Source organism: Protopterus annectens, chromosome 12.part0 (assembly GCF_019279795.1).
Source record: "Protopterus annectens isolate FY-2018-M chromosome 12.part0, PAN1.0, whole genome shotgun sequence".
In the NCBI taxonomy this organism is placed as follows: Eukaryota; Metazoa; Chordata; order Ceratodontiformes; family Protopteridae; genus Protopterus; species Protopterus annectens.
This window is the reverse complement of record NC_056746.1, coordinates 366,522,142-366,546,901: the sequence shown is the minus strand read 5'-3', so window position 1 is coordinate 366,546,901 and position 24,760 is coordinate 366,522,142. Positions and strand designations below refer to the sequence as shown.

General features: G+C 41.4%; 1 protein-coding gene across 10 annotated transcripts in view; it reads left to right on the top strand.

Annotated features, from left to right (window-relative positions):
- The window catches only part of SNRNP25 (small nuclear ribonucleoprotein U11/U12 subunit 25), a 426,702-nt gene that overhangs the window by 297,410 nt on the left and 104,532 nt on the right, over window positions 1-24,760 (top strand). The gene's annotated exons all lie outside the window — the stretch shown is intronic.

Sequence of the window (24,760 nt, the reverse complement as noted above, 5' to 3'; positions counted from 1 at the left end):
AGTGGATACTGGCAGTGCAGTGGTCTGTCAGACTTCCTTCTCTCTCAGCTCAGTACGTATTACGAGAATCTGCAAAGAGCATGTTTCCTTATGGATCACTGCAAGAGAAGTTCCTCATGGCTGCCCTTTTGTCACCCAAAGCCAAAGTGACCACAGACACCTCCCAACTAGGTTGGGGTGCTATTTCTTGGAAGGACAGTCCAAGGCACTTGGGCCAGTCAGGAGGCCAAACTTCCCATCAGTATCCTGGAAATAATAGAAGTCCTATTAGTATTGTAGGCTTTGCAAGATGCTCTCCCTCAAGGGATGATTGCCATTCAGACAGTCAGTGCGTCAGTTGTCTAATGTGTCAACCAATGGGGGGAATGAAGTTCTACCCCCTATGTCAAGAAGCGATGAGAGTTTGGCAGTGGGCAGTCGCTTCCAGATGTTTTCTTTTGGCAATGCACATTCTGGGGAAGTCCAACATTCTAGCAGACAAATTGAGCAGGTCCATATTATTACTTCATGAGTGGTCTCTCAATCCTGCAGTGGCAAATATGACTTTATGTCAGTGGGGTAAGCCATATTGCAATCTCTTTGCTTCCCCACTTAGCTCCAGGTGCAGCAGGCACTTTACCCTGATCCCTCCAGAAGGGGAATCACTGTGAGACTCTCTAGTCCACGATTGGCCCTTGGGACTCCTATTATGTTTTTCCTTATGTTCCACTGATCCCAAAATTCCTTCAGAAAGCTTTGTATCAGAAGTGCAAAGTAATTCTCATTGCTTCTTTCTGTCCTCGACCGGTATGCTTCCCTTTTCTCTGGCCTCATCTTGTACACACACACCCCTTTGGTGTTAAATCTGACCCAGAATATGCTGTCTCACTCATCAGGAGTAAATCATCCAGACATTGAGACCCTCAAACTGACCGCATGGTTTCTCCACTTCCAGTGATGGCTAGATAGTCCAGGTTTTCATCCCGTCAGACACATCCGTGCATCTTTTCAGAAGGATTCTACAAAAAAGTGTTTGATTAAATGTAAAAGATTCTCACTTTGTATGGCACAGAGACATAGATTTTTTTTATCACCCATTTCAGCTTTTTTTGATTTCCTTGCTTCCATTTTTAAGTGGTACTAGTTATTCAACTCTAAAGATTAAACTTGCAGCTACCTCAAATTTTCATATAGAGCATAACGAGTCTTCTTTGGCCCATCTAGATTGTGTAAAGCCTTTCTTAAAGATGCCTTCTTATTCCAGCCCACCCACCAAAGATCCTACTTCACCATGGGATCTAAATATTCTCCTGAAAGCTTTGACTCAATTTCCCTTCCAACCAGTGGCCAAGGTAAATTTAAAATGTTTATCATGGATACATTTTTTTAGTTGTAATCACTTCAGCCAGTTGAGTATCAGAACTCCAAGTCCATTCATCTAAACCACCATATCAAAATTTTCATATGAACAGGATCTGTCGCCGCATGAATCCTTCCATTGTAGCTAAGCTGGCTTCAGAAACCAGTATGAACCACTCTGTCATCTTTCCCGTTTTCTTTCCAAAATTTTCCAGTAAAGGAGAGAGTACATGCTTCACCATTTAGATGTGCATAGGCAACTTCAATTCTATATCCACAGAGCATTTCAGAAAATCAGCTGTTTTTTTTTTTTTTTTCCAAAGCCAAGCTAGGAAAACATGTTTTAAAGGTGACTTCAGCCAAGTGGCTTACTGACTGTAATTCTTTAGTATACAACAAAAATCGACTCACACTTACCAGATCTTCTAAGGCTAATTCCACCAGATTGGTGGCCACTTCCTCTGCTTTTTGATGCAAGGTTTCTATAGATGACATTTGTGGATCTGCTACTTGGTCTAACTCTGATATCTTTGTTGCTCACTACAAATTGGACATCTTATCTAGGAAAATGGCAGCATTTGGCTCCAGTGTGATCCAAAATATCCTTCCTTGAGGATCACCATGGAATTTCTTTAGCTGGGGACTCTGCCCCATCAGTTGAGGAATGGATGAAAAAAACAGCATCAGATATAAAAGTTATGTACTCGCCATAACTGTGTGTCTGTGTTGTCTGTTTTCATCCTTCCTCAGCCTCCATCCCCTTCCTATTTCACAATTCTTTTCTAATTGCCAAGGCTCCTAATTTTGCTTGAGGACTAAATATCTTGCTTGAATGATTGATCAGCTCCAGCTCGTTTCTGCTTTTCTCCTACCTATCTGTATGGTTATTCCCTAAGGTATTATTTTATATTTCTATTTCATAGCTGTTTGTACACATACTGTACAGTGAAGGGGTGGCAAACTCAATCTCAAGTAATGCTGCTGCTGCTGAGGAGCAGTGTGAGTAAGGTGAGGAGTTCGAGCTAAGGATCCAAGTCTTTTGAAGTGTTGGAAGTCTGATCTGAGACACATCAGTTGAGGAAGGATGAAAACAGGCAACACAGATGCATAGTTATGGTGAGTACATAACTTTTTATTTTCTGTCTGTCAGGTCCGTGGTGATGCAGAAAACTCTTTAGGCTCTAGTAATGGGAATTCCCACATTTGATGTAGACATCTTACTCTATGTTAGGGACTTATTTCTGGCTTTACTCATTCAATTATGTCAAGTCTTCTCCTCTTAGAAGTGATTTAGGCTTCTGGAAAGCCTTCAGCAAGCAAAATTACTATACTTAGTGAAAGAAGTCCACCATGTGAGCAGAACAGTACCTGATACCACACCAGCAATTTAGCTTACAGGATAGCCCAGTGTATCTCAGTCATCACTGACTTGGACATCAGTTACTTCTTGGTTAAGGTAAACATCTCCGCTCTTTCTGTTCATCATGACTTTGTGGAGAGCAGGATTGTAGCCCAGCCCCAGCTGGTCATGCAGTTCTAATAGTGTATGCTGCATCTCAGCCCCATATTTGAAAAAGTTCATTCCGTGTACAGATCTGAACTATGTGATTGAAAAGTTTGCCCATCCTCCTTTATTGGTTTTGTAGTTTGCTTTTTGGAAAATGTTTTCCCTAGTGGCTGTCACCTTTGCTTACAGGATCTTGTAGATTCAGACAGTTACATGTATAGAACCATTTTTATTATAACACACACATTGCATTTTCATTAGGACCAGCACCCATTTTTTTTTCAGATTGGTTTTAGAGTTGTGCCTAATCCACTTATCTTCCTGTTTGTTTTGATTCTGGAACCTAAACCAGAGAAGATAAATCTCTTCACAGCCTGGATGTGCACTGCCTGCTCAGGCTTTGCCTTAAAAAAAAGGAATAAGTTTAGGAACGGTAAACAGTTCATCTCTTTTGCTGCAGGGAGCAAAAGGTTTCTAATTACTAGAGCACCCCTTTCCGAGTGAACTGCCAGCTGTGTTGCTTCTTGCTTTCACTTAGGCTACTAACCACCATTTGGAAAATGCCACAGTGAAAGACTACTGTACTATTGGCAACACTACTTCCATGACCAGCTGGTACTTGTTGCACACTTTCAACAGGCATTATTGTATTTACCAGAATACCAGAATTCAGACTTCCTTTGCTACATCTGTTTTTCAGGGCTCAGCATTCTATACTCTGATCCTTGGCCTGTCTTCTGGCTGCTTCCATCTTGATGGATTAATGTTTTGGGGCTATAACCTCATCATTGACCCACCATGGAAGATCCTTGATGTTAGGCATAGCTGTAGTTATTTCCAGCCATATCAATTTACTTGTTGATTTTTCAGATACCCTCCTGCCATCCCTCTTTGCTTGGAATAAGCCTTGGCTGTTGAGAGTTCCCTGAAAGTCTAGCAAGTGCTTCCCCTTTGTATAATTGATGGACAATGGAGTGAAAAATATTGCTGTGTCAAAACTGATTGAGAACACAATTCCCCTGCTCCCTACTAGTAAATACTAGGTAATCTACAGACTACTGCAAGCCTAGTCGTTGCAGCCAGTCAGACATTCCCTCGCACTTCAAAAAGTGGGTGACACGAGGTAGATGGTGGAGAATTTATGGCAACCAGTCCAGTTGTTGAGATTTATATCAAAGGTGGCGAGGGTACTTGTCTGCTTAACATGTAGTGGACTTTTGTTCCAGAGGTGGAGGATACTTTGAGATATGAATCTAACACACTGAAGTGTCTTAATCTTTTGATGACAATATAAGCCCTTTAAGAGAGGGTATTAGAGGACCCATTTGTTCTGCAAAAGAATATGAGGTCATTGAGGATCAGGCCTTTCAGTGCCCAAAATGCTAGATGTAGGTCACTATGGAGGAGCTGTAAGTGACCCAGTACAGGGAAAGGGCTGCCTGTCTGTCTGAATAACTAAGGATCTAGAGGCCACCAATCTTTTTAGTTAAGAATCTCTGAGGTCTGTCAAGCCAGTCACATGCCAAAATGGAATTACATTCAATAATAGGTCTGATGAGTGAAAAGAAAGTAGCACTTTAGATTTAGAGGTGATATCTTTGAATATTAATTAGGCTAGCTAAAAGAATATCTGAACTACTACAGAGACGTGATGTTGAAAAGATATGGCATTCCCAACAAGGGTGCCTAGATCAGAGGAATGTCACCTTTTTCATTTACCAAATTGAACCATCCTACATTTTTACTGTTTAGTTTGTGACTGTTTTCTTTGATACAGTTATTGACATAGTCTAACCTATGTTGACGCAGTTGTAGTCTAACCCATGTTGACACAATTGTATGGAAGAGCAGATAATACCCAATTTACAGTCATCTTCAAACAGATAGCTGTGGGCTATGGAATATTGGCTTAAGAAGTAGATACCAACTAGGAGGGGGCCCAATTCCAAGCTATGTGGTTACATCACTGGTAACATTTTTGTTTACAGAAGTGGCAACTATGACTGCGTGTATGGCTTCCGTCAGACTAGTAGTTATCCACCACACAACATATACATTTATATTCAGGCTTACCTGTATGAAGAGTGGTGTCAAAGGCCTTGACCAGGTCTTGATTAGCTTTATGCATTGCATAGCCAATGTCCACTGCTTCAGTGATGTTTTCAAAGATTTTTAACAAAGTTAAGGAGGCAGTTCATATTCAGTTTTGAGCTTCTTAGTGAAACCCTAACCTCTTTGCTGTTAAATAAACTCTTAACTTATTACATCCGAGTGATGCCTCCAGGTGCATCTGCAGTTACCTCCTACTGCTTCTCTAGGCGTCAGATATTGCTTGTTCATATTTGCACTAATAATTCCAAAACCATGCCCTATACAAGGTATCAGAATATTTTATCTTGAAGCATACATGATGACAAACACAATTGTATTGATATTTGACTTATGTCAATGAGTTTTTGTTAGAATTGTAAGGTAATAACTTTATTTTTTAAAGACTCAAGCCACGCCCACTAGGAGTTAAAGGTGCACAATCAAAAGAGCTGTACTGGAGAGAATAAGTTAAGGTGGATAAAATGAGAATTCTTATATGCATCAGGTAGTTTTTCCTTTTATTATAGAGTTTATTTATGCGGTTGTTCCGCCATATTTTTTTTTTTCAAATCTTCCAGTATATTATCTTCCAGTATGTTTGGTGCAGATAGTGATAGCCTTATCAGCTCAGCTATTTAAGTGTAAGTAGAAGCTAGAAGCATTGGTGGTGACTTTAGCAATGGAATCTTCTGGAGGAAGATTACAGCAGAATTTCATTGGGCCATGTAGTAGTTGAAGAATTATAGCTTTTGAAAAGTCCCTGAATACAGAGTTATTTCCAGGGCAAGTACCACCAGCTTTAAATGAATCTGATGGGAGATGATACATGTTGAGGCATGCATGGAAGGGATGTATTTACGAAGAAGAGTCCAAGGGTATTGAGGCCCCTGGTACTATGCTTGAGTGTTTGTATTTGGGAGTAACATTTACAATACCAGAATAGTTTTGGACAGTGTTGGTAGTATAGTTCAGCCATTTTATTTGATGGTTAGTGGAAAGTCTCCCAGTATAAAAGTAGTAATCCAAATGCAAAACATATTTTTATTTATTTTATTTTATTTTACTTTTGTTGACCAGGCTAGTCTAACTGGATATATGTCCATTTTCAGTAGAGGCCCGAGGAGAAAAGCTCCCAGATAAAAAATAATTATACAGAGAGTGTAAAGAAGAAAACAATTAGATAAATATGCATTCATTTACAAATGTTATTTCAGCAGAAATAAGATAGAAAGTTACACATAGAAGACCTTCTGCTCCGGACATTTGGAGCAACGATTAGCTGAGACATTATAAGCATGAGTCAGTTAACATTCTGTGTCCATGAATTTACACATCACAGTAATGGGCATAAAGAGAACAAATTATATATTTTTAGAGGAGAGGACAGTATCAGATATAAAAGGTTTAGTTGTTAAAGCATTAAGGCAAGGGGAGATAGTATTAGTCCGGATTGGTACATGAGCAAAGCCATTGGGATTTTAAGAAAAGTCTTAATTGGTTCTTGAAAAGATGGGTGGATGTAATAGATGTTAGTACATTTGGAAGTTTGTTCCAAGTTTTATCAACCGAGTTAGAAAACAGGCAGTCCCCGGATTTGTTGGATTTTAAGGTGGCTACTTGTAACCTATTGGCGGAACATAGGGAAGGAAGGTTTTTATAAGAATTGAGGAGGTTACAGAGTATAGGAGTATTTATGGGATGGTGTAAAATCTTGTGGATAACAGTGAGTTGCTGGAAAAGTAGCTGGTTTAATATTTCCAGCCATCCTAGAAGTTTAAGATTTTGGCAGTGGTGGGTTCGAAATGGGGCACCAGTGGCAAATCTGGCTATGTTGTTATAAGAGGTTAGCAGTTTATTTAAATTGCTTTTGGATAGGTTTGTATAAATGGGGGCGGCGTACAGAATGGTGGAAATTAGGGGAGTTTGAGCAATAGTAATCTTGGCTGAGGCTGTGAGAAAGGGTTTGAGTCTATAAAGGAAACCAAGTTTTCTATTAATTGATTTAATAGTTAAATTAATGTGTGTGTCAAAGTTAAGATTATTATCTATTGTTACACCCAAGAGTTTAGTGGTAGTGTTGGGAGCAATTTCAGTGCCATTATTAAATGTAAGTATGAAACTGAATGAAGGAGACTTCTGTGTGGGAGTAAACAATAATTTAGTTTTTTGGGGGTTCAGGAGGAGACGGCGTTGGTGGAACCATTTTTCAACTAAGGTAAATACTTTTATGTACTGGTTTGGAGTTCAGCTGGAGAGGATGCGGCACAGTTAAGAGTCGAATCATCGGCATATTTTATGCAGGTAGTTTGGGGAAGGGAGGTTTTCAGATCATTAATGAAAATACTGAAGAAGGTGGTGCAAAGGGTATTCTTGGTTACATCAACAGCTGGGGTGGGTTTCGATCCGTGGCTGGTGTGCCGCTGGTGTGCCTTCTGTCCTCCTCTCCTGGTCCTCCTGTGGTCCTCTCATGCTCCTCCGGTCTCCACCTGGTCCCTGACCTGCAAACATGGAATTGACACTTGGCTCTAATAGGTGTGTGTGTGTGTGGGAAGGTTGCGCCGGGCTGGGCGCGGGCCGGCACACCGACAATCAAAAACACTGCTATAATGTGATAAGGTGGTGATGATCGCTGTGGCGACCCTAAAAAAAAAGCCGAAAGAAGAAGAATGAAAATACTGAAGAAGAGTGGACCCAGAATATAACCTTGGGGGGGACCCCAAGAGTGATCGGGAGCTGAGAGGATAAGTTGTTGTCCCAGAGCACTGCTTGTTGTCTATTTTCCAGGTATGATTGAAACCATTTAACTGCTTGCATGTCAATTGAAAGAGATTTGAGTCTGTTTGACAATAATTGGTTGTTAACCATATCAAAGGCCTTGGAGAGGTCTATAAAGAGAGCTGAAGAAAGCAGGTTACTATTTCGATTTTTATTAATGCAGTCAGTAAAGGAGTGCAGTTGTACTGTGGAAAGGCCTGAAGCCATGTTGGCAGTCCACTAAAAGGTTGTTTTGGAGGAGATGATGCAGTAGTTGACGGTGAATACATCTCTCCATACATTTTGCTAAGGGAGAGAGAAGGGCTATAGGGCTGAAGTTTGACAGTTCATTAGAGTTACCTCCCTTATGCAAAGGGATAATATGTGAGACTTTCCAGAGAGATGGGATGTAAGATTCTGTGATGGTTCTATTTATTAAGATGGAAATTGGGTAGGCTAGTACTCCAGCTGCAGTTTGCAGGAATTCAGCTGGGAGGAGATCAGCTGATGGTGTACATGGTTGAAGTTTTAGAAGTAAGGTGTGTATGAGAGATGTGGGAACTGGCTGGAGATAAAATGTTAGGGGTAAGTTGATTAGTGAGGGCAACTCTTTTGTGGTGACAGGTGGTAATGTATTTGCTAGAGATTGGACAGTTTCAGAGAAAAATTTATTAAAAGTGTCAGCAATTTGGTTGGGAGAGCTTTGAGTTAAGTTAGAGGGGGTAGGAGTTTTGACATGTCCTGGATGGAGCAGTTTGTTGATTCCTGACCAGAACTTTTGTGGGTTTTGCTGTTGGGTATGTTGGAATTTGAGGTAGTAGTTTTTTTTTGTCGAGGAATATAGATCTTTTTGTGACATTTCAAAGCTGTCTAAAGTTTAGATGATCTATTGGGTTTCTTGTTTTCCTCCATTTAGACCAGATTTTATTTCTCAGTCGAATATTGTGCCTTGTCTCATTAGAGAGCCAGGGAGCAGGTTTGTTTTTAGATCTAACAGTGCGTGAGGGAGTATGGTGATCAAGGATTTGCAAAAATTTATTGTTAAAGAATGAGATTGCTTCGTCAAGAGGTAGGCATTTTAGGGATGACTAATTGCAAGCTTTGAGCTCAGCTTGGAAGTTTACTGGGCTGAAATTTTTTTTTTCAGGTTGTTCTAAATGTTGTTTGATTGGGAATGGAGGTCTTTTGTCTAGTTATGAAGGTAAGAGAATGGTCACTAATTTCATTGGGAAATATACCTGTTTTGTAGCAGAGGGGGTTACTGTTAACTAGTATCCAATCTAAGATGGGTTGTTTCTTGCTAAGTTTGTGGGTTCTGGTAGGGAAGGTAATGGTTTGATAGAAGCCAAAAAGGTTTATATGAGTAGTAGGTTTGGGAGAGGTACAGCCATTCCAGTCAATATTAAAATCGCCAAGGAATATGGTTTCTTGTGGGAGGGTCATGGAGAGCCAGCTCAGGGTATTTTCAAGAGTATTAATGTTATTACCCGGGGGGATATATGAGCAAACAATGTATATGGATTTATTAGCATTAATTTGGAGCTTACAGGTTAAAATCTCGGCATTAGTAGGTGATGGTGGATGAATATATCTAGTGAGGTGACCTTCAATTCAGATTTAAACAGTTTAGCCACCCACCACCATTTTTATTTAGGTGGTCAATTCTCAGTATGTTATAACCTGTTGGAATTATATAATTGTCTTTAGTTATGGGTTTGAGCCAAGTTTCAGTTAGGCATAATATGACAAAGGAATAAGTGTGTAATAGGGCATGTAGTTGGATAATTTTATTATTTAAACTACTTATATTGAGGTGGCCTATAAAAAGAGCATTTGGGGTTTTAGTGGGGATATTAGAAGTGGTAATATTGGCTGATGTAGAATCAGGGGTGGTAAGGCTGGGACCTGGGTTTGGATGAATATCACCGTGGAGAAGTAGCCATTGTTGAAGATTATATGTAAGCTTGAAGAGTTTACAGAATATAGGGTAGTCTTTTCTGATTTGGAGATATTTGCTCTATGAAACTGTGGAAGAAGGTAGGAAGAGGAGGGTGTTATGTTACTGTGGGTGTGAGAAGGTGTGAGAGAGTGGGCTTGTTTGTCGTAGAGGGTGTTGAAATCTAGTAAAGCTTAGGGATTCATAGCAGGTTAGGCCATGAGATGTCAGTAGAGATGTAAGACCTACAGACAAGAGGAGTAATTTAAAAGTGAATTGGCCAGCTGGGGCTGGACATTGTGAGGCGCATAGGATAGGTGAAGCAAGGCTATTAGGATGTAGTATGGGCCAGTTAAGGGGTGGAGCTACTAAGGGAAATGAGGTTGTAAACAGTAAAGGGTAAAAAGGATCCAAACATTTAATTGGATAATGAGATAAAGTGGGCTATTGGTTGGAGGTGTGGCTATGGAAGTATAAGGTTGGGTGCTCTGGGGGTGGGTGGGATATGGGGGTAGGGTAGGGGAGCAGAGTGAGTCCGCAGAGCGAACGGAGTGGGTAGAGCCAAAAGATGGACAAGCCACAGTGAGAAAAAACAATCTGTAGCTGTAAGAGACTACAGCCAAGAGGTAGGAGTTACTAGAGAGAGTTTGCAATGTGAAAACAGAAAAAAGGTAACTTGGGCAGGGTAAGAGATCTGTTTGGAGGGTCAGGAAAAGAAAGGGGAAAAAACTGGGTAAGAGAGCTGTACGACAGGGGTCTAACTGTGTTCTGAATAAGGAGGTGAAAATAGTAAGGTAAAACTTAGTATAGGTATAGGGTGCCACCTAGGGGTGACAGGGGGAATGTCAGCAGGGAAGAATACTTCACAGAAATAAAGTTATTTAGTTTTTTAATTAAGAGAAAATAATTGTAGAAACAAGTGGGTAGGCTGGGGGTACAAGCAGTCTGCAGATGGCTGCTAACACATGCTAGTAGAATGTAATACTAAACACATAAAAGAAATAGTGATTTATAATCATTTACCATAGTATAGGTTACATACACTGATGTTTTTTAATAAGGGGATTGTCGTTCCGAAGGGCACATGGAGGGTATGGCGTCTTCACAGGATTTCTGGAGGTGGTGTTCTTTTCAGTGGTTTCTATAAACCTATATATGTGAAGTTGTTCAGTCTCGCCATTCATTCTTCACTGATGGGTTCGGAGCCGATCCTCGGCTCCAACACGGCCGATTAGCAAAGGTTAACAGTAGCTCGAGACCAAGCCCCTTATCCCATGATGCCTTGCTGGAATTACCTCAGATGTAGTTTGCTGCAGTGCTGATCTCTTGGTTTCCAGTGTTGCTCGAGACTTTTTGTGGGATTTTTCTACATATTTGCAAGTTTTTCTTTATATTTCTCTTATATATGTTTATATATATATATATATATATATATATATATATATATATATATATATATATATATATATATATATATATATAATATTGCTTAGATATAGAGACTGTTTAAAAGTGTTGCCCTTTCCCTTTTATAATTTTGCCACGTTTTGCATGACTTCTTGCTTCTTGGACTTGGCCTCAGTAGTTTAGAATAGTTTAGAAGAGTTAGGAGTATATAATATTATTCTCTATTGTATTATATTTAGAGTGGCCCCTTTGGGCGTTTGTTTGTCAAAGTCTTATAGTGGTTATTTTTCTCATTAGATATTATGTCTGAAGATAAGGAGAAACATCCGAAGTCTGGTTTTAAAAAATGTCCAGACTGCAGACAAAAAATGTCTGTGACAGATGCACATGTTCACTGCGTTTATTGTTTGGGTGAGGTGCACCTTCAGGAGTCCTGCAGTATCTGCCACTCCTTTTCTACTAGGGTGCTGGCTGAGAGGAAGAGGAAACTTGCAGATCGGGGTATCCTTAACTCATTCCCTCTGGGATAGCTCTTTTGAGTGTGTGCCTTTAACTCCCAGTGGGCATGACTTAAGCCTTTAAAAAATTAAGTTATCACCTTACAGTTCTAGAAAATACTCATTGAGGGAGGTCAAATATCAATACAGTTGTGTTTGCCATCACTTATGCTTCAAGACAAATTATCCTGGTACCTTGTATGTAACATGGTTTTGGATTTATTAATGCAAATATGAACAATCAATATTTGACGCCTAAAGGAACTGTAGGAGGTAACAGCAGAAGACGCCTGGAGGAGCACTCGGCTGTAATGAGTTAAGCACCCCTTTGTAGAAGCTTTGTCTGACCAGGATGGGGCCACAAATCATCAAAATTCTCCTCGGAGTCTAAATCAAAAAAATCAAAAAAAGTGGCATATACTGTGACTTCGGCTTCAGAGCCGACACTCCCTCTCCGCCACTTCTCCAGTCTGCACCATCGGTGCTTTCTACCAGGACATGGGTTAGCCTTTCTGATTCAGACATGGATCGATTGGTACAGAAGCTTTTACCAGCACCAGGCCTAGCTAAATTGTCTGCTCTGACCCGGGTGTCGGAACCGAAGACCACACTTCCTGATTTGACTATTCCTCCTCCAAGCCGTACCAGTCCTTCAGAGCCGGAGGAGGCCGACTTGATTGTAGAACCCTTGGAGCCGACGGCTGCTCCAGTATCGTCAGCTCCATCTGCTCGGACATCTCCAAAGACTTTCTCCATCAGGTTTGGCCTCTTCTTCCCTTAAAGTGCTTGTGTCCACTTCTGCTACCATCGGTCATCCCAAGGGTAAAGACCCAGAGCCTCAGGTAGCCCCACTGGGCACCCCCTGCTCTTCTGAGACTTCCCCAGAAGTTCCCACTGAGAAAGTACCCAGAAAGAGACTGTGCAAGAGGAGGCACTTGAACTCCCCACAGGAGTCCCTGACATCTGACACCGACTTGGAGGAGTCAGAAGTGTCCCCTCAATCCCCCTCTGAGGGCATCTCCTTTGCGGAGATACTTGAGATCCTTAGGCAGAGGGGTGATTGGCAATCCAAAAGCCCTACTGAGGATGAGTCTGTTCTTCTGAAGGCTTTCAGGTCTCAGCCTTCCACCTCCTGGGTGTCTCCACCCTACGATGAACTTATGCAATTGTTCTCTCGTTGGGTGTGGGAGTCGCTGGAGTCCATGGAGCCTGTCCCCCAGAAGCCCAATAAATTTATTTCTGCCCCTGTCAATAAATCCTTTCTGTTCAAAGGAGTTCATGTTGATGCTATGGTGGTGGCGGCGGCCACAAAGAAGGAAGTGTTGGAAACTTCTGCATTTATCCATCCTCCTAACAGAGTCCAGGGATAAGGGGCTTGGTCTTGAGCTACTGTTAACCTTTGCTAATCGGCCGTGTTGGAGCCGAGGATCGGCTCCGAACCCATCAGTGAACAGATTGTTTTTCTCACTGTGGCTTGTCTAGATATAGGAAACGCATGTTCAGTTCAGCAACTTTCACTCTGCAATCACTGAACTATCTGACCCATTTCACCAGACTGCAAAGAGATCTCCTTAAGGAGCTGGGAGATTCTCTTCAGGGTACTGTCTCTGACAAAGTTTCGGTCCAGCTTGCTACCCTTAATTCCATTGTGAACTCGTCCATGCGCCTCTTGTCATATGCGGCTGATGGTTTGAGTAGGGCTGCAGGTACAGGGATTGCTCTTCACAGGCATGTCTGGATATGCCTCTGTTCCTTTGTGGAGCCTTTCAGGTCTTCATTTGTTAATACCCCGTTTGACGGCTCATCCTTGTTTGGGCCAAAGGTAAAGAAAACAGTGACCAGGTGTGAAAAGGAGGGAAAGACTCTGTCTGCCGTCAGAGTCCATTTTTCCACCCCTACACAGCCTTATCCCAAAGGCCAAAGGGGAGGGAAGATGTGGCTCTGGAAAGCCCAAGGAGCCTTTCAGGACACACGTGGAGAACCTCCCTCCAGGGGCAGAGGAAAGGGTAGTAATGGAAGACGCCGCCCTCACAGCAGAAGGGGTTCGCAACACCAGGATGACAGAGATCACTTCTCTGGCCAACCCTACCAGCGCTCCTGAGAGGAGGCCCGACTGTCCTGCTCTGGAGGCAGTCGGGGGTCGCTTATCTTTGTACCCAAAGCCTGGCTAGATATTACAAATGACAGATGGGTACAAAGCATCATTTCCAGAGGGTATTTCATACCATTCTCCGCTCCACCCATTCCCGTCAAGAGAATCCCGGACATTCCACCCAGTTACAGGGAACAAGCAATCACAGAGGTCTGCAAGTTGCTAGAAAAAAAGAGTCCCAGCAGACCAAATAGGATTCGGAACCTACTCAAGATTCTTTTTGGTTCCAAAGAAAACAGGGGACTGGAGACCCATTTTGGACCTCAACAGACTGAACCAATTTATAAAAAAAATCAGACTGAACCAATTTATAAAAAAAGAGACGTTTCGGATGGTCACACTTCAGTCCATACTTCCCTTTTTAGGGAAGGACAATTGGATGTGCTCAATCGATCTCAAGGATACGTACTACCACATAAAAATGGCCAGACCATCCAGAGATCATCTGCATTTCTGGCTGGGAGCCAGCCACTACCAGTTTCGAGCCCTGCCCTTTGGTCTTACTACAGCCCTCAGAGTGTTTATCAAATGTATGGCAGTGGTCACGGCTCACCTGAGGCATCTAGGATTCCAGTGTTTCCGTACCTAGACAAGGTGGTATTCTTTTCAGTGGTTTCTGTGAACCTATAAATGTTCATTGTGTTACCCTGCTGCAGTCATCACACTTGGGTTATCCTGCCGTCAGGCGGTCCTGCAGTCGGCCCGAATTCCAAAGTCTTGGTCCGGAGTCGGTTGCTGTCGCTTCTTCCCTGACGTCAGTGTGCCAGGGGTATATAAGAGGCATCCAACGCCATTTTCTTCAGTCTTTCTTGCCGCACGGTGCCCGAAGCAGAAGCAGTTCACAAGTGCCGGTTGGCCGACACCTGAGATTTTCGATTTGAATTTCAATCCGAAGTCTTCAATAAAGCTAAGTGCCCCGTTGGGGAACATTTTCTTGCTTCAATCCGATGTCCGAAAAAGTCAACAATTGTATTTCTTGTGGGAAGCAAATACCTCATAAGGACTTCCATTCCTATTGTGTTCCTTGCCTAGGCCCAGACCACGATGTCACAGGTTGTCGGTTTTGTGCTAGGTTTAATAAACGAACTATCAAACGCCGTTTTGACTTCGCACGGCATTACTTTGGTAGGAAATTTAATTACATCATGCCGTCGGAGCAGCCGACGACTGCCATTCATAAAAAACGTAAGGATAAGGACAGGCAGCCTAGGAATAAGCCAGACCCCGAGGCCTCAGCTGGGCCTATCGCCGGTTCTCCGGTTTTCAGTGAGGCGCCTACACAGCCCCTGACGACCGCAGAACTGGAACCCCAGACAGCTGCGGATTCCCAACCGGAGTCTACTAGGCTGACGTAGCCATCTACTGACACCGGAACAGAACTAGACACTGGTGCAGCTGAAACACCTTAGGTTGCAGAAGGTGTCTTCAGACCGACTACACTCACCATTAAATCTTATGCTAAGCTTTAAACTCCTTTAAAACCCAAGAAAACTGTTCATCAGTCTACAGTTCAAGGCCCCATGCCTAAGAAACAGATGCTTAAGATGGCTGAAGATTTGATTACCCTTATCAGGGGTTCCCATCACCCTCCTGATAAAAGACCAAGACAAGAGGAGGATTATGCATCCTCTGACCAGGTTTCTCTCTCCTCAGATTCTTCTGAGGAACAGGATAACTCTTTTCCACCTTATGAGGATTCTGATGCTGAAGACTCTATTCCCTCAGCATCTCCCCCTGAAGACTACTCCTTTGGGGAAACTTTACATACCATGAGGGAACATTTCCACTGGGAAGGCCAGGATTACTCAGATTCTAAGAAAAGGCTCCAAGAGTTCCTTTTACTACCCCAGTATAGACCTCTTGCTATCCCTCCTGTTTAAGATATTGTGGATGATGTTTACTTGGAGTCTAGTTTAAATCCAGACTCTCTACCTCCTGCTCCAGCCAAACCAGACAGATACTACAGAGTACCTGACTCACACAAATTCCTCTATAAAAGCCCTGTAGCTGACCCAGAAACAATTTCCCAGGGTCCTAAGGGAGCAAAACCTTCTATGGCTAAAAATCCTGTGCCCTCTGAAAGGGATTCCAGAGCCCTAGATAGATGGGGAAAGAAAATATACACCTCAGCAACTCTGGCTATGAGAGCATTAAATTGCCAGTTTCATATGGTGAAATATCAACAATTCCTGATGTCTCAGTTATAACAAAAAAATGAGCACACATTCAGAACAGCCTGAATTCAAGGAAATGCAGGATCTGTTGCATGCAGCTGAACAGGTGGGCAAACATACTTTACAATGCGGATTTGATTCATTGGAAGCTTCCTGTAGAGCAGCTGTTACTGGCTCTGTCATACGTAGACATGCTTGGTTAAAAGAACAAACCCTCCCTGACCATGTTAAAGCAAAATTATTGGATGCACCTTTACAACATGATGTATTATTTGGTGTCAAAGCAGAAGAGGTTTTAAAGAAAATGGCGGATAAGGCAAAGTCTATGCAAACGGTCAAGGATTTTTTGCAGGTACAACCCCCTCATTTCAGCAGAAATTGGCCAACAAAAACCTTGTCCTTTCCAGCTTCACACAGATCACAGAGGGGCAAATACAAATGCCCAAGGGGCAGAGGCCAGTCACAGGGCCCTTACAAACCTCACCAATGGGGTTCTGCTACCCAGAAAGGAGGAGAAGGCAGGCCCCAAGCTAGCAGAAGACAAACACAATGACTCTATCCTCAAACTACCAAGCAAATCTCTCCTGGCAACTCCCTTGGGAAGAAAACTAGCATTTTTTGCTGGCAACTGGCACATCATCACAAAAGACAAATGGGTTCTAAACATTGTCTCTCAAGGATACAGATTCCACTTCCATACCTTATCAAGGATCAAAGGAATGCCAAACCTGCCACCAAATCAGTGGGCAGAGGCACAAAAACAAATTACAGCTCTCATGAACATGAGAGCCATTCAACAGGTACCTACACAGGAGCAAGGACAAGGATTTTACTCAAGACTCTTCCTAGTCCCAAGAAAGGACAAAGCATGGAGACCCATTCTGGATCTTTCAATTCTGAACACCTATCTGCAAGTACCAAAATTCAAGATGCTAACACTACAGCAGCTTCTTCCCATGCTGGGCAAGAATGCTTGGCTAGTCACTTTGGACCTCAAGGAGGCATACCTGCATGTCCCTGTCAGATAAAATTGCAGAAGATACCTCCGCTTCATTGCAGGTTCAACGCATTATCAATTCTATGCACTGCCCTTTGGCTTATCTACTGCGCCCATGGTCTTCACAAAATGCCTGGCACCAGTAATTGCATACTGCAGACAAAGAGGAATTCAAATATACCCATACCTGGACGACTGCCTTATTCAAGCAGAAAGCAAGGACATTCTTTTAAAGTGTCTGGCATTTGTCAAACACCTTCTAAGTTGCCTAGGGTACACAGTAAACGAAAAGAAATCAAAACTAGTGCCCTCACAAAACATAATATTCCTGGGTGCCAGCTTGAATACAACGGCCCAGATGGCTTATCTCACGCCAGACAAGCAACGACAGCTGTTTCAATATTTCAAAATAATAGCAACAAAGACCCAACTCCCTGCAAGAAAAATTCTGCAGGCCTTGGGATTCATGGCATCTTGCATACTACTAATACCATTTGCAAAACTGCATATGAGGAAATTACAATGGTACCTGAAACATATATGGACTCAGCACAGCCACAGCTTGGAAACAATGATACCACTCATTCCCTGCCTTCAGCAGGAGTTTCTATGGTGGGCACAGGCATGTCACCTCAACAAGGGTCAGCCTTTCACCTTACCCACAGCCAGGCAAACTATGACAACAGATGCATCGGACTATGCCTGGGGAGCGCACATGGCAGGGCAGTGCATTCAGGGCAAATGGACTACAGATCAGAGACACCTGCATATCAATCAAAAAGAAATGCTAGCAGTGCAGAATGCCTTAACAGCTTTCAAGGACCTTCTACACCCAGGACAACTACTAATAAAGACTGACAATACCACAGTTATGTGGTACATAAACAAGCAAGGGGGCACACATTCCTACCCTCTATGCAGGCAAGCAATGACCTTGTGGAACACTGCACTGTCTTACCAGGTTCAATTACAAGCACAATTCCTGCCAGGAAAGTAAAACACATTGGCAGACGACCTAAGCAGAAACATCATGGATCCACATGAATGGAAACTAGATCCACAAGTATTTGCAATGATAGTTCAAAAATGGGGACGCCCAGACATAGATCTGTTTGCAAGCCCCCACAATCACCAACTTCAAAAAATTTGAACAAGGACCTTCCATCCACTATCTTGGAAAGTGGACGCCCTCTCATTCAGTTGGAAAACATTAACAGTGTATGCCTTCCCTCCACTGCCTCTTCTAGCAAAGGTACTGCTGAAAGTCAGATTAGAGAGGCCGCAAATGATACTAGTTGCACCAGACTGGCCACGCCAGCATTGGTATCCAATTTTAAGGAACATGGCCCAGGGCCCACCATGGATTTTGCCACAAATTCCTCAACTGCTCACCCAGCGAGACAATCAGATTCTACACAGCCAGCTCAAGACTTTAAACCTGGCTGCATGGCAAATTACCTAAACAACCAGACAACACCTTTATCCAAAGCTGTTATGGATGTCATTCTGGAGGCCAGGAGGCCCAGCACCAGGAAAACCTATTCAGACAAATGGAAAAGATTTTGCTCCTGGAACCAGGCTAAAGGCCTAAATCCCCTTGATCCAAACATTCCTCAGATTCTACAATATTTAACTGAGATGTTACACAAAGGACTTTCCTTTTCATCTATTAAGATCCACGCCTCAGCAATGTCAGCTCATTACAGCACGGATCCTCCTTCATTTTCACATCCACTCCTAAGACAGTACCTCAGAGGGGCTAAGAACTTAAGACCGCCAAGGAGAGCTCCAACACCTACTTGGGATCTCAACTTTGTTTTGGAAAAGCTTACACTGCCACCCTTTGAACCAGCTTTTTCAGCTGATTTAAAATTTCTTTCATGGAAAACTGCTGTACTACTAGCAATAATCTCAGCTAGAAGAGTCTCAGAGCTACAGGCACTAATGGCAGTGGAGGTGGAACCTTTCCTCATTTTTCATCAAGACAGAGTCTCTCTACGAACTAATCCTTCCTTTATGCCAAAGGTGGTATCCAGTGTGGCCCTAAACCAAACCATTCACTTGCCCACCTTCTTCCCAAATCCCCAGAACAAAGGAGAAAGACTCCTGCACTCTTTGGACATTCACAGGCAATTATGTTACTACTTGGATAACACTAAGGCTTTCAGAAAAACTGACCAGCTCTTTGTAGCCTATGCTACAGGATCACAAGGAAAAGCTATCTCAAAACAGACCATTTCTAAATGGATAGGGCATTGCATACGTTTCTGCTACACACATCATGGGAAACCAGTACCTGCTAACATTAGGTCCCACTCCACCAGGGCTACAGCTACATCAGCAACCTTTCTCAGGGGAGTACCAACCAAGTATATTCTGGAAGTTGCTACTTGGAGTTCAGTGCACACCTTCACCAAACACTATCACTTACCTCTATACTCTTAAGACTAGAGCTGGTTTTGCCACTGCAGTTTTGCAGGGCCTACTAGCTTCTTCTAACCCTGTTTGACTCCACCTCCCATCCTTAGCTTTGGGATTCAACCCAAGTGTGATGACTGCAGCAGGGTAACACGATGAACATAGTACAGTTTTGTACCTACCATAAATGTAGATGTTCGAGTGTTCACCCTGCTGCAGTCCAGGTTACCCTCTCTCCATCCCCTCTGAGCTAGCTGAACTTATCTCTACCACTTTATCCTATACTACCTCTGTGGTGTATTTGCTTGTGCCTAAGGGTTTTGTTTGCTTTTTACATAGCCATATGTATACATACATATATATATATATATATATATATATATATATATATATATATATATATATATATATATATATATATATATATATATATATATATATATATATATAGTTTGCCTACCTATTGGGGGCACCTGACATCTGGGGCAAGAAAAACTGAAGAAAATGGCGTGTGATGCCTCTTATATACCCCTGGCGCACTGACGTCAGGGAAGAAGTGACAGCAATCGACGCCGGACCAAGACTTTGGAATTCGGGCCGACTGCGGGACCACCTGACGGCAGGATAACACAAGTGTGATGACTGCAGCAGGGTGAACACTCAAACATCTACATTTATGGTAGGTACAAAACTGTACTTTTCTTTGGGTGATTATTAATGTTTTTCCTGGGCAGGAGAGATTGGGAGCCCACAGGTAATAGACTATAAAAAAAGGACAAGATATTAGAGAAAGTCAGGCAAACATGTAAAGGTAAGCAGGAGAGGATAGTGCAAGAGTTAAGTGAGATTCAGCTAGTCAAAAGGAAAAAACATTAAGGAGACTAGTACAGATATGTATGAAGGAAATCTGCCATCATTGTAAGGCACTGTAAAACCGACAATATAGATTATCAACAATATAAGTAAGTAATAGCTTCAAGTGCTCCAAGACAAATGCAAAAAGAAGGTCCTTTTATTAAACAATATAGAACAATACCATATCCCAGAGGACCTTCAAGAGGAATGGAAACAGCTAGTATTGCCACAGTATTCAAACCATTTAATAAACCGCTATTAGTCCTGTCCAAGGGGTATTGAACACCCATCTGCAGTTTGAAGAGAGGGTTTTTTTATAAGATCTTACATGTGCAGGATGTAGGTCTGAGGAGGTCACCTTATTTATTTATTTATTGACATTAGTTAACCGGGATAGTCTGACTGGGTTACATAAGCTATTTTCAGCAGAGGCCTGGGGAGAAAAGCTCTACAACTTGATATAAAGATTAAAAATACAGCAGATAGACATTTAGGTTAATACTCAGTGAGTTGCATAATATACAGCAAGAAATTACAGTTATTGAGAGATGTACAAGACTGGAGTTTATTTGTCAAAGTTTTATGTAAATCACTGAAAATGGGTGCCTCATATAGTAAAGAAGGGAGCAAATAGGTGTATGAGTTTTTAATGAAGATATTAAAGAGCAACTGTCCTAGAGTGGACCCTTGGGTTAGTAAGGTAACTAGTGAACCACTGTTGGGAGGCTTGTGAAAGACCCATGGTAGAAAGTTGCTGTATGAGTTTGTGATACAGTATCAAAGTTTTGATAAATTTAGTAAGATAACAGAGGTTAGTTGCTGGATTCTAAGGCTTTATTGATAGTATCCATAAAAGAGTTCAGGGCTGTGTTTGTGCTGTGTGCATGACAAAAACCTTGTTGGTTTGGTATAAGTAGGTTATTATTGATTAGATGGCATAGTAGTTGTTTATGCACACATTTTTCTAGCAGTTTTGAAAGGGGGAGATTTTGAAAGGGGGAGACTATAGAGATGGGTCGATAATTTAATTGGATTTACCTCCTTTATGCAAAGGGGTAATGATGGATTTTTTCCAGAGGTTTGGGACTGGAGATTCCTTGATGGACCTGTTAATAAGGATACTGACAGGATATGCTATGGCTTCAGAAGCAAGTTTTAAGTATTCTGAGGGAAGATTGTCACTGGAAGGGGAACAGGGTTTTAGTTTGAGAAAAAGTTTATGTATTAGAGAAGTAGACACTGGTTGCAGAGAAAAAGGAGGAGATGAGATAGTTAAGGTTAAAGTCTGAAGATGGAGTAGATTGTGCTATTTATATTGGGTGTTTGGAGAGTGGATGCAGTTCTATTGTCTGTGGAGCTGGGGTTAGCGTTTAAAGTAGGTTTTGTTACAAGGTCAAGTATGGTTTTGATAAAATGATTATTAATAGGCTGGCAATTTGAGAAAATGTTTTGTCTGTAGAAGGAGATGGATTTGGTTAAAAGCCTGGAGTAAGTAGTAATGATATTGTTTTACAGAACATTTTCGGGATTATTTTTTTTCTGGGCAATTGTTGGAAGAAGTCATTTTTTTTTTTATCTACAATTACTAGTTTTTTAGCTTTATTGCATAGTTGAGCGTATACTAGTAAGTTTGTTTCATTTCTGTTTCTATGCCAGTCTTTCCAGGCTTTATCTCTGGTACATAGTACTTGTTTTGTGGATTTTGTTAGCCATGGAGCATGATTATTTCTTATTCTTTTTGTGTGTAGGGGGGATAGGTTATTGAGGATGTCTAGGAATATTTTATTGAAATGATCAAGGGCATTTTCTAGAGTGTCTTTAGTAGAGACCAGTTGATGTTTTTTTAAGATGTCATTAAGTAGTTGGTTAAATTTTGATCTGTATTTGGAGGAATTGTAGGTGTGGAGCTTTGGTATTTAAAGGGAGGTCCTATCGGTATAGGTGGGTAAGTGGTCACTTAAGGTGTTTGGTAAGGTACTGGAGTTAGTTTATATTTGGGGATCACTGACTAGGATCCAGTCTAGGGTTCCTTCTGGGATGCTGTAGTTTTGCATTCTGGTGGAGTAGTGATGAGTTGTGTAAAGCCATAAAGGTTAATGCATTTTACTGGGGAAACTGTTATGTGTTGCAAATTAATATTTACATCACCAGTAGTGACTGTTTCTTTGGAGATATTTTTGGATATCCAGGACAGTATGTCTTCTAGGATTGGAATATTATGGCCGGGGGGTATGTAAATAACTACAGTACATAACTGTTTGGAGTTGTTAATTTGTAGGGATGTGGTAAGAATTTCAGTATTTGCAAAGTTTGGAACTGATTTAGAGAGGGGTACAGTTGTGTCAGTATTAGGATAAACTAATGCAACTCCACCTGCTTTTTTGTGGGTTTTATCACAAAAACCCAGAGGGGACTATTTCAGAATCTTGGATGAGAGGTTTTAACCAAGTTTCCGTGATGGCTAGTATGTCAAGAGAGTATTATGTTAATCATGCATGGAATTCTGTTATTTTATTACACATGCTTCTTATATTTAGGGTTGCTACCAAAAGATGCTTTGTGTGGGGAATGGGGAAGGGGAAGATTTTTGAGTGGGCCCTTGATTGGGATGGATATCTCCCCATTGAGATAATGTAGCATGTAGAAGGAGGAGGAGTTTGAGGTTTATGAATATTTAGTGTGTGTGAATAATTGCATGATTTAGCTATATAAAGGGTAGCAGAGGGAAGAATTTAAGTTTGAAAAGGGTGGATATTATGGGGTTCAGTAAGGTTGGCAGATGTATCTGAGAAGCTAGCTGATTGCTTGGTAGTAAGTAAAAGTAGAGTTGTGGATTTAGTATAAGGGGCTGTAGTACATTTGCAGAAGGTGGCATGATTTAGTGTAGTAAGGGATAGATTTAAGATATTTATGAGAATAGTCAGTTGTTTGGGAGATTCCATGTAAAGACTGTTGGCTAATCTAGAATTTATATTGATTAGTTAGCAGGATTGGCAGAGGTAGCAAAGCGTTTGGAAGTTGAGATGATGCTATCAAGGAAATGTAATATGGTAAAGGGTCAGGTGGGAAGGGTTATTGAGAGTATAAAGGAAATGGAGTCTGGGTGGGTGCAAATGGGGATGTGGTAGAAGAGTGGAGTGCGCACAAGCGTAGCAATGGTGAATGGAGCTGGATGACCCAAAGCCAGGAAAGAGAGCAGCTCAGAAAAACAATCAGTAGATTGTTAAGACACCTCACATTTTCTGGAAACATTATGGCAATGGGCCAAATGTCATAGTGCTCTTACTAGCTATCTAGTAACATTGGGCGTTGATTCCCTGTTCACCTGCATCCCTAATGATATAGGTATACTTATTTTTCAGAGATACGTTGCACAATACACAAGTATTCAAGCTGTAGATATAGAGTTAGTATGTGACTTGTTGAATATCGTCTTAGAAAACCATGTTTTTCTGTTTCAAAACAAACGTTACAAACAGGCCACTGGCATTGCTATGGGCACACCAATGGCCAATACATATGCAAACATAGTAATGAACTGCTAGGAAACAGTGGTCATTTTAGATAGTTCCAAGAATCCCTTTCACAAAGAAGTGGCCTTCTACAAAAGGTTTGTGGATGATTTGTTCTTAATATGGAATTGGTCATTGAATGACTTTAATGATTTCATTACATATTTACGCTCATCCACAACCTTTTTAACATTTAAGAAGAAATAACAAAAACTAGTAAAGATCCAGACCAGATAAACACAGCAAGGCCACAGGCTTGGAGAAAAACGAGCCGATCAATGATAATTAACGTAAAACTTTATTCGAGTAAAAAAATAAAAATAAAATACCATCAAGCGCTTTCGCCTGGATAAGTACCAGGCCTTTTCAAGATAATCCATTTTTCAAATTGCAGATTTAAATACTTCACCAGTAAAATCATGTGACCAGTGTGTTATTAAATTAGATATGCAATGAGTTTTTGAAGCACTAGTTACAGCTTAGAAATAAGTAAGTAAATAATAAATAAACTATGCATCAAATTGTTGATAATATACCAAATAAAATGTGCTTGTGCAAAACTCATGTTAAGAACATCATAAAAGGCTTAAAAAAACTTTATAAAAATGTCTAAAAAAATCTGTAAAAAATACAACCACCTCTTCGCAAGTTTTAGGCTCTAAAAAACCTAAAATCATAACTTAGCCCTTCTTAGTTTCAATACACTTGTAATACTAATACTTTCATTAAGGCCAGGTGGTCTTGTTGCGTTCAGTTTAAGCTGCCACAGCAATTCTTTATACTCAACACTGGCCTCCCAGTCACCTCCTATATTGTTCTGCAAAACCTGTTCCAAAACCATGAATTTAATCTGCATGTTGGGGCATGAACCAAGGTGTTTAAAAAAGGCATTGGTATCTTTCCTCTTAGAAATGTCATAAAGGTGTTGATATATTCTTCTTCTAAGGGTTCTCTCAGTTTTACCTATATAAAAACTGAAACATTGGGTACACAGACCTAAATAAACAACACCCTTTGCCCCACAGTTGTAATAATGTTCAGCCCTGAATTTAAACCTCCTAGAGGGGATATGTAGGGAGCTGTCATTAATTACATAAGAACATTGTTTGCATGCCCCACACT